Source organism: Lacerta agilis, chromosome 13, assembly GCF_009819535.1.
Source record: "Lacerta agilis isolate rLacAgi1 chromosome 13, rLacAgi1.pri, whole genome shotgun sequence".
Lineage (NCBI taxonomy): Eukaryota > Metazoa > Chordata > Lepidosauria > Squamata > Lacertidae > Lacerta > Lacerta agilis.
In genome coordinates, this window is record NC_046324.1 from 8,785,265 (window position 1) to 8,790,363 (window position 5,099).

Sequence of the window (5,099 nt, forward strand, 5' to 3'; positions counted from 1 at the left end):
GAACAGGGAATTTCCAGTGTTTGCTGGTTTGTCCTATGTCTGGAATCCAGCAAATATGATCAGTGTGCATTGCAGTGGTTATTAGCTTGCAAGGAATACTTGATCCACGACTTTTCCCTATTTTCTTATTTTCTTATTTTATATTTTCTTTACATAAATAAGAATAAAAATGTGCACCCTGCCACCAATACCATTCCATTGTAACTATCCAACCTCCCAAAATTTCAACACCTCTTGCGATGGTTTAACCCCCCTTTCCCTTTTAACAGTACAAATTCTACAAACACTCCCCATATCTCCTCAGAATCATTTCTCCTGCATATTCCCCACCTTACCTTAATGGCACATGTTAATTTATCATTAATAGCTATACCCCACACCTCTTTATACCATTCTTCCTTTTTATATTCACCTTGCCTCTTCCACTTCCTAGCTATAATAATGCGTGCAGCTGTTAATAAATTTGTGAGCAAGTCACTCATAGCCTGCGAACCTTCTACCCCATCGTAAATTGATAATAATGCCACTTTCGGTCAGCTTTAACCCAGTGACTTCTGTTATCTTCTTAAACACCCTTTGCCAGAAAAATTGTACATATTTACAATTTCCCCATTTTCATTGTGTTTCTTTTCCATTGAAAATAATGGCCTTTGCAATGACCCCGCTTGGGTTTCATAAATGTTAGGATTTAATTAGAGCCGAATCTGAGAAGTAGGCACACCCAAGTGTGTACCAGGGGTAGTAGGAAGTGTGCTCGACCCACTGATAAGAATCAGTAATTAGCATGCATAAACACGAATTAAATTAGGCAGATTTCTGAAGTTGTGTACAGTGGTACCTCGGGTTACAAACACCTCAGGTTACAAACACTTCGGGTTACAGACTCCACTAACCCGGAAGTAGTACCTCGGGTTAAGAACTTTACCTCAGGATGAGAACAGAAATTGTGCGGTGGCGGTGCGGCAGCAGCAGGAGGCCCCCATTAGCTAAAGTGGTACCTCAGGTTAAGAACGGTTTCAGGTTAAGAATGGACCTCTGGAACGAATTAAGTTTGTAACCAGAGGTACCACTGCATTAGGACAGTAATCCTAGCCAATCAACAAGTTTTAACTCGGTTCAGGGACTGTCACGATCTCTTCCACACCTCCAAGATGGTGCAACAGGACCAGGGGGAGAAGGAGAAACCCATGCGGGAAATGTACATCCACAAACTTTGCCTGAACGTCTGTGTTTGGGGAAGTGGAGACAGGCTCAGCCAGGAAGCCAAAGTGCTGGAGCAGCTCATGGGCCAGACTCCTGTTTTCTCAAGAGTTCAATACACAGCCAGGTCCTTTGGGATCAGGAGAAATGAGAAGATAGCCGTTCACTGCACTGTATGCTGGGGGCCAAAGCTGAGGAGATCTTGGAGAAAGGGCTGAAGGTGTGAGAATATGTGCTGAGAAGGAATAACTCTTCTGACACCGGCAACTTTGGTTTTGGAATCCAGGAGCACATTGATCTGGAGATGAAATACAATCCTAGTTGTGATGGCCTGGGACTCAGGCTCGGACTCAGAACCAGAGGAGTCTCAGTCTGCACCGGATCCTCTGCCTCAGACAGCATCTGAATCAAGTCCAGGGCCTGATCCTGAAGAGTCCCAGTCTGCACAGATTCCCCTGCAGCAAACACCAGCTGGGCCGAGTCAGGGGCCTGAGTTTGTCCAGATGCAGAGATTACCTCATTGCCTTCAGCTGGGCCATCACTTACAGCTGTTCCACTTCCAGTTTGGCCCCTGGGTCCAGTAACCCACCAGCGTCTCCCGAGCTACAGAGACTCAGGTCTGAAAGAAGGAGAGACCTGAGTACTCGCAGGAGGAGTGCTCACCTTCGGGCAAAACAGGGAGGTGAGTCGCTGGGGGACGGGACTGGCCGTTGCCCCAACTAAGATAAAAGGTTGTCGGACCCCATCTGTGCTGGCCCCAGGGGTTTGTCCGTGAAGCGAGGTCCAAGTCCAGTCCTGGGTCTAGGGGTCCAAAGGAGGTCAGTCCGGCAGGGAGCAGATCAAGGTCCAAGGCAGGTTCAGGCACAAGGTTGCAGGTTGAGCATAAGCTTGCAACTAAGTTGCTCACACAACTTGGGCTGGGTCTGGCTGGCTTTTATCTGGCCCTATGCTTAGGGTGGCCCCGATCCTCCAGAGACTCGCCTCTCCTCCGGGCCTGGAGGCGAGCACTCCTCCTGTAGGCATTTAGCTCTCTTCGCCTCTCTGTCCTGAGCCTCTGCAGCTCAGGAGAGGCTGGTGGGTTACTGGACCCAGGGGCTGCCTCAGCTTCCTCTGAAGAGGCTGGGAGTGGAGCACCTGCAGGCAATGGGTCCTCCCTCCCATCAGGAGCCAGAGCAGACTCTGATACCTGCACCTGGCGATCCAGCACAGGTGGGGATCCTTCAGGCTCAAGCCCTGGCCCTCAGCTGGTTCTGGAGGCGGGGAATCCTGTACAGGCTGGGATCCCTCAGGTTCAGCATCTGAGTCTGACTCCCAGGCCATCACACCATCCCAGGTTGCGGGAACAACATTGCTGTATGTCAGATCCTGCCTGAGATCCTGTACCTGTCCTTGCCAGGTTTCCTGCCCCGTGTCCTGCCTTGGCTCTGTTGGGCTTACTCCTCACTGAACCTTCGGATTCTGGACTGGACCTGGACCTCGTTTCTCGGATTACCCCCGGGCCCAGCACACTAGTATTGGTTCTGGGCAGGGCAGGCTTCAGCCTTGCTGACAAGAAGCACCAAACTGGTAGCATTGGGGTCCAGCACCGAATCAGCAAGGAGGAAGCCATGCGTTGGTTCCAGCAGAAGTATGATGCCATTATCCTTCCTGGTAAATGAAAAGTTTCCAGCATAAAAAAGTAAATAATTTTTCCCAATATAAAAAAATTGTTAACTCGAAAGACTAATTTCCTCGTGAAGGAACCGCCTGTGGGGATAGATCATTTGACGTTCAAAGCATTGAAAGGGCTAAGTGTGAATAGGTATGAAAAGCTAATCTCCTGTGAGGTAATGAACTTTAGCACATCAAAGGAGGGAACTTCCCCTGGGTTATAAGAGACAAGAATTTTGGCTAGGGGAAGAAGCTATGGGTTTAGGGCTGGAGTGATGTAACCAGAAAGTTGCATTCTGCCCTGCAGAGAAAAAATGGTGCTGGGCGTTTTGTTGCCTCTGCTCTGGCATAAGCTGGTGTGTTTTTGGGTACTGCTGCTGTAAGACGCTCCATAAGTAGGCTCAGGTTGTATACATGTGTAAATAAACCAAATATCATGAAGACACCACAGTCGCCGTTGTGCCTAATCTTCCAAAGGAAACACAAATCCTGGGTGAGTGCCAGAAATCCTCGAAGACTTGCTCACTGATTGGGGTGGCATGTAACAATGTGTTGTGGAATAATGTAATTATGGTGCAATTAATGGTGCGAAATTCTGCCACATGGGACCATGAGACTAATGGCATTTCTTTGGTTGGAAGCCGAAACGCAGCAAAATGGAAACAGTGCTGCATGCAGTGAACACAGCCTGGAAAGGAAATAAACGCCTCCTCACATCCCTAGTTGCCCAAAGAGCCAGCAAACAAACACAGGAGTTCCACTAAAGGCTGGCAGTCGCGAGGGCAGGTGTTGCTGGTGCCTAAAGGATTATAATGAAGGTTCCTGGCAGATATCTCTTGGGAGGGACAGCACCACTTGGAGAAGAACTACAGAAAACATATTCGATCTGGATGACACCCACCCAACCTCTGCAGGCAAGGGCACTAAGAGATGGGTGATAGGAACACAGCAAGCTGCCTTATATGAGTCAGGCCACTGTTCCATCTAGCTCAGCATTGTTCTCACCTGGAGTAGCCAACATGGTGCCCTCCAGCTGTTTTTGGCCTTCAACTCCCATCAGCCGAAGCCAGCATAGCCACTGGCCAGGAGTGATGGGCGGTGAGATCCAACAACATCTGAAGAAGAAGAAGAAGAAGAAGAAGAAGAAGAAGAAGAAGAAGAAGAAGAAGAAGAAGAAGAGTTTGAATTTGATATCCCGATTTTCACTACCCAAAGGAGTCTCAAAGCGGCTAACATTCTCCTTTCCCTTCCTCCCCCACAACAAACACTCTGTGAGGTGAGTGGGGCTGAGAGACTTCAAAGAAGTGTGACTAGACCAAGGTCACCCAGCAGCTGCATGTTGAGGAGCTGAACCCGGTTCACCAGATTACAAGTCTACCGCTCTTAACCACTACACCACACTGGCTCTCATGAAGGGCACCATGTTAGCTGTCCCTTGTCTACACTGACCGGCAGCAGCTCGGGACACAGGACTCTTTCCCAGCCTTCTCTGGGGATGTCAGAGATGGAATTCAGGACCTTCTGCATGCAATGCATGTGTTCTGTCGCTGAGCACATCACCCTCACAGCTTGGACAATGACTTCAGCTGCTGGGCAGAATCGCATGGGGTTATCTATAATAAGTACTGGTGCAAGATGTTGCCGTTCTGTTTTCAAAGCCTGCTTTCATAACATGTCCCAGCTTGCTGTGAAACATCCTTGGGAATCCACATCCTGACCTTAAAGCTTCCAGACTGTTATGGCTGAAGCACACCCATGTCTGTCACGGTTTCTGATAAGACCATTTCTGTTGCCCAGCATCCATTTCTGAACAAAATTCCTGAGTCGGTTGTTTAGTGGAAGGCTCCTGGGAAGCTCTGTTTTAATCAAGACTCCCCAAGTCCTTGATATTTCTTGAGTACATCTTGCTAACAACATGCACTTCTGGGAATTCCATCCATCGATATATCTAACTAAAAGGTCAGGTCACAAGATTTTGCTGGTTATGTGGTGAAACAACGATGAGAGCTTACTTCTCCTTTTTTCTTTGTCTGGTGACTGGTCTTGTTAGGATGTTCTGGTGGGTCACAAGCACGGACCTCCTCTACCCTGTAACCCCAATTAAAGAAAGGCCATGTGGGACACCAATATGGAAGCTGCACAGAATACCTGTTCAGGGTTCCAGCCAGCCAGTCAGATCTTATTCCAGGATACTCTGCATGCGTGCCACATATTCAAAGCGCATGGCTTTCCCCACATAATCCTTGGAA

At 48.5% G+C, this 5,099-nt stretch overlaps 1 pseudogene; it reads left to right on the forward strand.

The window, feature by feature from the left end:
* Window positions 1-1,151: 1,151 nt before the first annotated feature.
* Window positions 1,152-2,878, forward strand: LOC117056710 (annotated as a pseudogene).
* The last annotated feature ends 2,221 nt before the right edge of the window (window positions 2,879-5,099 follow it).